The sequence below is a fragment of the Eumetopias jubatus genome, unplaced genomic scaffold, assembly GCF_037043125.1.
Source record: "Eumetopias jubatus isolate StellerSeaLion01/CBP00866 unplaced genomic scaffold, mEumJub1_p1.0 scaffold_8, whole genome shotgun sequence".
Taxonomy (NCBI): domain Eukaryota; kingdom Metazoa; phylum Chordata; class Mammalia; order Carnivora; family Otariidae; genus Eumetopias; species Eumetopias jubatus.
In genome coordinates this window covers 17,950,975-17,961,902 of record NW_028274814.1, presented here as the reverse complement: position 1 = coordinate 17,961,902, position 10,928 = coordinate 17,950,975, and the positions used below count along the sequence as shown (strand labels likewise).

The 10,928-nt window shown below is 41.2% G+C and overlaps 1 pseudogene; it reads right to left on the bottom strand.

Annotated features, from left to right (window-relative positions):
• Positions 1-5,684: 5,684 nt before the first annotated feature.
• Positions 5,685-6,182, bottom strand: LOC114217293 (RNA-binding protein 4 pseudogene; annotated as a pseudogene).
• Positions 6,183-10,928: the final 4,746 nt, after the last annotated feature.

Genomic DNA, 10,928 nt, shown 5'->3' with positions numbered 1-10,928 from the left:
AGAGTGAGGTCCTGTTGTGGGTGCTTACGGAACTCAAGGAAGTCAAGGGTACAACTGGGTTTTTGGAATAGGCTAGGACCAGAGACCCAGACTCAGGGATACGGAGGAGGAACCAGAAAGCTCTTTGTCTTAGCCATCTCCTTTTCACTTGTTTCCTAGGAAGTCCACATGGCAGATGATGTTCAAACCAAATAGTTCCCAGAGTTTTATCTTTGTACAAGTAAGAAATCAGATCATCATTAGGCTCTTAGTTATGTTGTTGAAAACGGACCTCCGTAGTTTGGAGTCACAATAGAACACGAAGACCGAGTTTGGGATAAAGAGGAACAATACTGATGTAGGAAGAGATGTTAGGGTTCGAAGCTGACGGCCAGGAAAGAATTCTTGAGACATATTTGGTGCAAAAAGGGTGGTTTTATTAAATAAACCACCAGGGACAGGACCGATGGGCAGAAAGAGCTGCTGCCCCAGGATTGTGAGGGGTGGCCCATTACATACTTTCGAGTTGGGAGGGGGTTAGGGATAGCGTAAGTCTTCCGGGTATACTGGAAACAAGGTTTCCAGGGCCCTGAGGGAACTAGCTATCATTAGGAAAAGGTCCTTTATTACTGTTTAGTAAAAACTCAGTCATGAGACCCTTCAGATGTATATCGGTGGGTCTTAGGCTTGGGGGATGATGGCCAACGTGAATCTTGGGGAGTAGAGATAAAGGAAGTTTCCAAAGGAATTTTCATATATGTTAAAGTAGACTTACAGGATTCTAGGGGTCGGGCTAAGATTGCCTCTTATCCTTAGCAAAGTATCGACATCGAGGCAGCTGAGTTCCTTAGAGGAACGTCACTCGGCCGTTTTCAAGGACTTGTCAATGGTCTGTAAGGAGTAAGGGAATTTAGTAATTTTTCTTCTGCCTTTGTTTCCCACATCAAGTAGCTTTATTGCTTTGCTGGGCAAAGGAGGCTGCAGCAGGCTGACGTTCAAAAACTGCACGCAGCCTACCGGGAGGATGGGGCTGGGTTGGGGGGGTAAGGGAAATAGGAGATCTAGCCAGTTTCGACAGGAGTTTGTACCTGCTGCCAGCCTTGTTGGTCATGTTTTCAGGGTGGTTCAGGGTTCCTGAGACAGAAGACCAAGAAGGGAGGAGGGGAGGTGTGCGGGAGAGAGGAGAAAGTTTACTTAGTTTAAAATCGAGCCTTGCCATGACCTTAATATGACCATTTTGATTTTTGTTCAGCTTTTTGCTTTTAATCGGTTTCAGTTACGGTTTCATATTCCCCAGGGACATTGTTCATTTCCCTTCAGTGAGTCAGTTTCTCTTTCTGGTCTGAACAGCTGTGGCCTGGCAGAAGGTACATGTACCAGAGAAGGGGAATCCCTGGGCTGTAGGCAGGCAATCCAAGAGGGGTGTGTGTGGTATAAAAGGAAATATATTTGGTCTTTGAACCCTGGTCCTGAGACAAAGCTCCTCAAACTCTTGGAATTTCCGGAATGATTGTCGTGTCTTTTGTCATTCATAAGAAGGCTCTTTTGAGCTCATGTAAATGAGGTGACTCAGGGTGGGCCCCTAGATAGGCTCAGAGTGGAGCTGGTCACAAGGAATACCAAATGATTAGAAGGTTGGAGCTTTCAGCTCTGCCTAAAGGCCTCTGGAGGGGGAAGATGGAGGAGTGCTGCTGCTGAAGCTCTGTGAAAGCTCTTTTTTTAAGATTTTATTTTTTTAAGATTTATTTCTTAAATACACCCAACAGGGGCTCGAACTCACAACCCCGAGATCAAGTGTCACATGCTTCACCGACCGAGCCAGCTAGGCACCCCTCTGAGAACTCTTGGACAAGACTAAAGCTTCCAGGTCAATGAACACGCCCATATGCTGGGATGGTGGTACACCCCAGTTCCAAGGGGACCCTTTCAGACCTTGCCCTGTGTACCTCTTCCTCTGGCTGTTCTGTATCCTTCATAATGAAATGGTAAATATAAGTAAATGCTGAGTTCTATGAGCCACTCCAGCAAATAAATCAAACCCAAGAAAGAGATTGCAGGAACCTTCCGTCTAGAGCCAGTGAGAGATACAGATGACAATCTGGTCTTGGCGTCTGAAGCAGGAGGGAAGGGTGCAGTTTTGTGAGAGTGCGCCTTTAATCTGTGGCGTCTGCCTCATTCTCCAAGTGCTCAGAAATGAGCTAAATTGTAGGACACCTAAGTCAATGTCTGCTGAGAATTGGAGAATTGCTTGGTGGTGTTGGAAAAACACATTGGAGTGTGTACTCCACTGTGAAGTGTAATTGGGATCTTCTACACACTGCGTGTTCTTATTTAAAAAAAAGTTGAGGGCGCCTGGGTGGCTCAGTTGGTTAAGCGTCTGCCTTCAGCTTGGGTCATGATCCCAGGGTCCTGGGATTGAGTCCCATATCAGGCTCCCTGCTCATGGAAGAATCTGCTTCTCCCTCTCCCTCTGCTGCTCTCTGTCAAATAAATAAAATCTTAAAATACATACACACACACACACACACACACACACATATATATATATATATACATATATGAGAAATAGCATTAAAAGACACTGTTAAAGAGGATGAAAAGCCAAGCCACAGACTGGGAGATAACTTTAACATATCTAATAAATGGCTTATAGGCAAACTAAACAACACTTGAAACTCAATCATAAGAAAATCCAATTAAAAATGAAGATTTGAACCAACACTTCACCAAGATAAAAGGCTGGCAAACAAGCACATGAAAGATGTTCATCAGCTGTCGTTAGGGAAAAGCAAATTAAACTCACAATGAGACACTTAGAATGTCTAAAAATCAGTGACCAGGGCAACAGCATGAATGAGAAGCAACAGTGACTCTCATACACCAAAAGTGGGGATGTAATCAAAGGGACTATCATTCTGAAAAAGTGTGCCTGTTTCCTAAAAAGTTCAATGTATACTTACCATATGACCCTGCCATTCCATTCTTAGTTTTTGTGGTTTCCCCAAGAGAAATGAAAGCAAATGTTTCTACAAAGACTTACACATGAATGTTCTAGCGGTCTTGCAGCTTCATTTGTAATAGCTAAAGACTAGACGCAACCCAAATGCCCACTAACAGGGAGTGGACAAATTGTGGTACATCTACACAATGGAATATTTCTCAGCAGAGAAAGGAATGAATCACTGATATATGTGATGAAATGAGTAAATCTCAAAATAATCGTGCTATGATAGTATAAAATTCTATGAAATTAGCAGAAAGCTACTCAGAGGCTGGGATTTGAGCAGAAGGGAGGAATTACAAGGACAGTAGGAATAGTGGAGCACTGATCAAGATAATTTGTTATCTTGATTCTTGTGATGGTGTGATGAGTGCATACACATCAGCTTTTCAAATTGTGCACCCTAAACATGCATAGTTTATGTGTTAATTGTACCTACATAAAGCTGTTAATAGATAGGCCCGATAAAACCTTACTGAATTTTTGTGTTTCTCAGAAGAAATTGGAATGTTTGGCTAATGTCCTATAGTGTAGCAGAACTCTTAAAGTGAGGCACCCGACATTCCCAACCTATACAACATTTGTAACTTTGTGTGTGATGTGGAGAAAAAGGAAAAAAACAATTAAATTTCCTTTGCAGCCATTGACAAGTTCTTAAGATAAGCAGGGTGACCTACCACCAGGAACTCAACTGCTAGAGGCAAAAGGCAACCTTAGCTTGACATTAGCCTGACCTCCAGGATGCTGTAAATTTTCTTTAACATATAAAAATCCCTTTGGAAACATCCTTTATCTCTACTCCCCCCACCCCCATATATGTTGGAATCATCCTCCAAGTGTAGGGCCCACTGATAGATATCTGAGGAGCCTCATGACTAAGGTTCTACTAGACAGTAGTAAATGATCCCTCAAGGTCCTGGAAACCTTGCTTCCAAATTCCTTAGAGACTTCTGCTATCCCTAACTCCCTCCCAACTTGAAAGTATATAATCAGTCACCTGTCACAACTCCAGTGCGACTCTTTCTGCCCATGGGTCATGTCAGCATGTGTCCCCACATTCGGCACATGTCCCCGTGCTTTATAAAACCATCTTTTTTTCCACTGAAGACGTCTCAAGAATTCTTTCTTGACCGGACCCCAAGATTTCATATCAATATGTATGTGTAATTTTTCAATTAATCAATTTAATCACATTCTCAAAGAGGTCTTTGAAAAAAGGAGGGAGTTAAGTCACGACTTTCGAGGAATGAATCTAATGAAATAATGAATATAATGAAAATTTATGAATATAATGAGAATTTATGATCTTGTCCAATATTAGATTATATCTCAACTTTTTAAAATTTATTTTTAATTTTTTTTAATTTTTATTTTTTATGATGAGCCAAAGGCAGATGCTTAACCTACTGAGCCACCCAGGCACCCAACTATTCCTCATTTATAGATGGCCAAATACAGGGGCATCGATAAGGGAGTCCTGGTTAATCACATGGTTAAACTGACTCAACAATGCTCTGTAGCTTCCACATACAATTTATATGTAGTTCTCTCTCTCTCTTTTTTTTTTTTACTGGTGACACTTTTCTTTAATAATGCACAGCAATACCCACGACACAGTGCACCCATTACTTGGAATGATGATCGAAACTCCAGCTCTAAGAAAGATCCGATTTAAGGGAAATAAACACCCAAAACAGCAGCAGGGACTCTTAACAAGAGGAGTACTCAGGAAAGGAAGCAGTAACTACCTTGTCTGGGCTAAAAAGGTTGGAATATATTTTAAAAATGTACAAGGAGTTGTGGGAGTATCCCATAACTTGGAAGTAGTTACAACCAAAGGGAAAAGGCTCTTTTTTGATACTGGGGACACAAAAAGGAGGGGTGGAGGGGTGGGAGAAGAGTCAGCAATCACCATGGTTACCACACTCACCCTTCCCGACTGCCACTCTTGCCATCGGAGCTCAGAACTTAAACCAAGAAAAGATAAAACCTTCCATATAAAGGGACAGTCCATACCATTACTCATGCTGCCCTCCAGACATGCTAACAATCTAGCTGAGGCGCTAAGGTTGACACCCATCTAAATGCTCTATTCACCAAGGATGTTAAGAGTCCACCCTCCAGAACAGTGAAAAAGCATTGCCATTATTGCCCCCCGGACCCCAATATCTCCTCCTCAGGCACTCCTAAAATCAGACTTCTATTCTGGGGTGGCCTCATCCTCCAAACAGAACCTCTTGGTAAAAGCGTAATAGAAACCCAACAAGAATGATAGCCCTTTAAAGACACCAGTTATCTAAAAACTAGTTATTTAATGACTACTTATCTTTACTGGGAAATTATGAGTTGGGAGGGGTGGTTAACAGGGATTCTGCTCCCAGAAGTGTTGCTTAGGATGCTCTTGCCAGGTTCTTTGTATGTAAAATGAGGTATAATGCTGATACTGGCCTGAGGCAATAAATTCAGAGTGAACCAACGGAATGTGCTTTACCAAGAAAAGGGACAAAAATTAAAAAGACAAGATAATTGGGGAAATCAAAGGAAAGGATTTCTGTGCTCACAGGCATAAAAGTCTTAGGAGTTCCAAACTAAAGCCATGCGGTAGACACTGACCTAACTAAGGTAAAGTCTCTAAATCCCATGCATTCTCCATTTTAAGTCCATCACCCACAAGGCTTCACCATCAACATCAACAGCTGTATCTCTACTCCAAGCCCCTCCCTTTACTTATCCAACCTATTTTCTGCATACAGCCTGTGTTCAGCCCTCTTCCCAAAGAGGGTGGTTCACCTTGAAACTCTGTGTTGTCAAGGCCCCTGAGGGCCTCCACTGCATCCTCTGCCCGCTCCATGTGTAGGAAGGAATAATCTTTCACGATGTCACATTCGATGACTGGACCACACTCCTCAAACTTGGCCTGAAGCTCTTTGTTGGTACAAGTGGGACTGATGTTGCCCACATGCAACTTTGTGGAGGTTTTGCTCTTACTCTTGCTGGCTTCCATGTGGATGTTCACCCCTTGCGGCTTGTAGTGGCGCAGGTTGCATATGGCATCCTCGGCCACCTTCTTGTCCTCTATGTGCACAAAGCCGTAGTTCTTAATGATGTCGGATTCCAGCACCTTCCCATACCGCTCGAAGAGCGAGCGGATCTCCTGCTCTGTGGCCTCCAGGGGCAGGTTTCCAACGAACAGCTTCACCATCTTGACACAGCCCGCACGGAAATCAAGCTGGGGCTCTTCCTCGCGGCGTGGACGCTTCGGACAAAACGCTAAAATAGCGACTATATGTAGTTCTCTTAATATCCCGGTCATTTTCTCATCCCTAGCCTAAGCCTACTTGGAATGTGCTTCATGGGAGTGGAGTTTTTTGTTTTCTAAACCAAAAAGTCTGATGTCAAAGTATATTTTTGTAAAGTCTAAAACTCCCACTTAACTACATGGTGAGCACTTGTCAAAGATTTATTTAAGTTGGTAATTAAGGAAACAGCAGGCTATAAATCTGATTCAAAGGAGTACACATTAGAAAAACTTACATTGTCTTCATGTTTCCAACTAATTTTATATAGATTCTGGGTCCTAACTGATAGTAAATAGTAGCTCAAACAGAGCTGCATCATCTTGTAGAAAGTCAGGTGGTTCTTCAGCAGACTTGGTAGACGATGACCTAGTAAGACTTTGAAAGAGCATAGTAATCTTTCCATCTTATTTCCAAGTTTTGGATACATTTCTAAAAGAATTTTTTTTTAATTTTATTAAAACCCTGGCCTATCGAAATATGGAATACAAAGTGGGCTGCAGGGAAGGGAATCAGCTAACCAAGTGACAGAACTTTTTTGGTGAAAAAGGGTGAAATCTAGTATAAATATCCAACTAGTGCAAAACAGGTTCTCTAACTCGCCATCTCAAAACCCAGGATGGTTCAAACCAGACTAATGATGCAGACCATCTTGTGTAACCAAGAGCTACTGGGAAACCAAACTAGAACGCTCTCTGGGCAGCGGTTTGGTAGCTTCGCAGAACTTGCCCCATATTACACTTGATTCAGGAAGCAGCCGTGTGTCACATGAGAGACTGTTTTGGTTCAGGACACCTTTAGCACAGGAAGCTGAGAAAGGCAGAGAAAAAAACTTGTCCCCGGAAGCCTTCACAAAGAATGCAGTCCTGCTGGCACCTGGATTGTAAACTATAGTTCTGGAATACATTTTTGTTCTTTTAAGCCGTTAAATCCGTGATAATTTGTTACAGCAGCAGTAGGAAATGATTACAGGACCATATGTGTTTTCCCAAACTATTAAAGATCAGTGAACTAGGGGCGCCTGGGTGGCTCAGTCGTTAAGCGTCTGCCTTCGGCTCAGGTCATGGTCTCAGGGTCCTGGGATTGAGTCCTACATTGAGCTCCCTGCTCGGCGGGAAGTCTGCTTCTCCCATTCCCCCTGCTTGCAGAAGTTCTCTCTCTCTGTGTCGAAAAATAAAAATAAAATCTAAAACAAACAAATAAATAAAGATCAGTGAACTAGAGAAAATCTAGCAGAGATGTGTGTTTTTTGTGGCTCTTCCAGACAGAAAAACAAACAAACAAAAAAAACTAGTTAGGTATTAAATAAATCAAGCTTTATAAATTTTAAAACCTCATTTTTCCTTACATTTTTAAGTTCAACTTTTTTTGTTTTAATTTTATTGGGACATAATTGACATACAGCACTGTGTAAGTTTAAGGTATATAACATAGACCCGACTTACATACATTGTGAAATGATTATCATGGTAAGTTTAGTTAACATCTATCATCTCATACAGATACAAAAAAGAAGGAAAAAGTTTTTTTCTTACGATAAGAACTTTTAGAGTTTACTGTCTTAGCAGCGTTCCCAAATATACCCTTCAGCAGTGTTAACTATAGGAATCATGTTGTCCATTCCATCCCCAGCCCTGATTTATCTTGTAACTGGAAGTTTGTACCTTTTGAACTACCTTCAGAGGTCCAATTTATAATCTTAAATTCAACTTATAAATAACTATTAAAATGGTCATAGTTCTAAGAGTTGGTTTCAAGGAAACTATTATTTAGTCCATTATCGAACATAGTTAATGAGGGGCGCCTGGGTGGCTCAGTCAGTTAAGTGTCTGACTTCCTGTCAGGTCACGGTTTCAAGGTGGGACTGAGCCTCCGCTTCTCAGTTGGGCTCCGCGCTCAGCGGGGGGTCTGCTTGTCCCTCTCCATCTGTCCTTCCTCCCATCCCCCACCCCTGCTCGTGCTCTCTCAAATAAATATAAATAAAATCTTTAAAAAATAATTAAATCATCTTAAACAATTTTAAAGTGTATCTAAAGATATACTTGAATATTTTAAATACTTCAGATCTGACTAAACCTTCCCATGTACTCAGTTAATTCTAGCAAATCTAACAAATGTGTTAAATGTAATAGATCCTTGCTTTCTTATATATTCATCCTTAGCAAATTTTCCTATAACTTTTTAACTTAAAACCGACAAATCTAAAATCATGTATCCATTCATGTATTTTAAGTTAGAATCATAAGTTAGCGTGTTAGATTCTTTAATACGACAAATCTTAAATATTACACATATTCTACACACTAAGTAGGCATAGGATATTCTTAAACCTCACCCAAAAGCATTATACTACGGGTTTGACTTACTTAACCTCCGTATATTGATTCTTGGTTTAAAAGACCCTTCTTTAATTAAAAAGGACCCTTCCCGCTGAGAAAACAATTATATAGTCCTAAGCAAAGTTAACTTCTCATATTAGGGGCTGAGATTTTTGAGGAGATTTTGTGACTTGGTGCTGTAGTTACCCAAGAGGATTCTTCTGGCACAGAAACAAATATAACATGAATTCTGTGGTGGAGAATCCATGCCTTCCAGATGAGGTTGGTTATTCTGTCATTTCTTTCTCCTTAATCACCTTTTTTGGTAGATGACCTGAAGTATGTAACTTGAAGTCAGGAAACTTTATACTTGATAGCAATTGTCTAATCTATTTATTGTTTGATTCTATTCTGAATTATTTTCGTGTTCTATTTAAATTACAGCTGATTGAATTCTGCCCATTTAAAAAAAACAGGATTATTTCTGGCACTGGATCCAGTTCCTGAGCCAACAGGAAATGGGAAGCCAGTAGACAGTTACTGGGGAATTGGTAGATAGATGAGATGTAAGCCACAGATTTTTTTTCTATTTATTTTATTTTTTATTTTTTATTGTTATGTTAATCACCATACATCATTAGTTTGTGATGTAGTGTTCCATGATTCATTGTTTGCGTATAACACCCAGTGCTCCACGCAGAACGTGCCCTCTTTAATACCCATTACCAGGCTAACCCACACCCCTGCCCCCTCCCCTCTAGAACCCTCAGTTTGTTTCTCAGAGTCCATCGTCTCTCATGGTTCATTTCCCCCTCCAATTCCCCCCCCTTGATTTTTCCCTTCCTGCTATCTTCTTCTCTCTTTTTTTTAACATATAATGTATTATTTGTTTCAGAGGTACAAGTCTGTGATTCAACAGTCTTACACAATTCACAGCGCTCACCATAGCACATACCCTCCCCAATGTCTATCACCCAGCTGCCCCATCCCTCCCACCCCCCACCACTCCAGCAACCCTCAGTTTGTTGCCAGAGATTAAGAATTCCTCATATCAGTGAGGTCATATGATACATGTCTTTCTTTGACTTATTTCGCTCAGCATAACACCCTCCAGTTCCATCCACGTCGTTGCAAATGGCAAGATCTCATTCCTTTTGATGGCTGCATAATATTCCATTGTGTGTGTGTGTGTGTGTGTGTGTGTGTGTGTGTGTGTATATATATATATATATACCACTTCTTCTTTATCCATTTATCTGTTGATGGATATCTCGGTAAGCCACAGTTTTTAAGAATGTGTTTGAGAGGATCAGATAACTAATTGTCATGAGTTAAAATAACATATACCATTTTGAGCATTCCACATGCCACGTCCTTTGCTAACCGCTCTATTATATTAGCTCATTTTGCTACAACAACCTTATGAAGGCAAAAGTATTTATTCCTATTGCACAGTTAGGAAGCCGACTCTGAGAGGTAAAGTGACCTGCCGAAAGTCACAAGGTTAGTAAGCAGCACAGCCAGGATTCAAAACAGGTGTCTGTCATTCTAGAGTTGTTAACTATCATGGAGAAAGTTCTAGAAGCTTTTCATACTGGCTTCCTTTTCTCCTAATAACAGAATGAAAGGGACATGGAGAAGTTCCCTACCAGTACGCTTTGCCCGCTAAGGAGGCACAGACATAATGGAAGTCCCTTGGCTAGAGTTTGGATCCTGAACAGAGATCTTGTGCTCAGAAGAGGCAGACGGGGCTGCAAGAAGGATTCTCATTCTCGGGGGAATCTTAACTATGTGCCTGATGGAACTAAATAAGGACTCTCTAAATTCGTCTGCTTAAAAACGAAACAGAAGTAAAAGTAAAGAAAAACAGTGGTTCTCTTTTGAAACCTATTCTTTTCTGTTCCTTCCTTCCTCATTGGCATTATAATTTCCTTGTTTTTGTGAATTTGCAAGTTGCATAAAGTCCATAAAATGATGGTGCAACTTAATAAATAAGGTGAACATATGTCCCCACTACCGGTCGTTGTCTTCTCAGTCTCTGCAGTGTTCCTCCCTGAAAATGGCCGCCTTCCCTGGGTTATGGCCACCACTCTCACTGAACGTATTCAAGGCCACCTTCTGCCTCCGAATGGTGGGCCTGGGGCTGTGACTGATTCTCCCCAAAAGAACCCACAGAGCTCCTCAGAGAAGGGTTTGCACATTATTGCGATAAGAAGAGATGTGTTGGGGAAAAAGCTTTCGTCTCTCATCTGTGTCTTTTATTTCCTGGATCCTGTGGTATAGAGATTGTTCTGATATAAGCTAATAAGGAAAAACAAAGAGAAGCAAAACTCA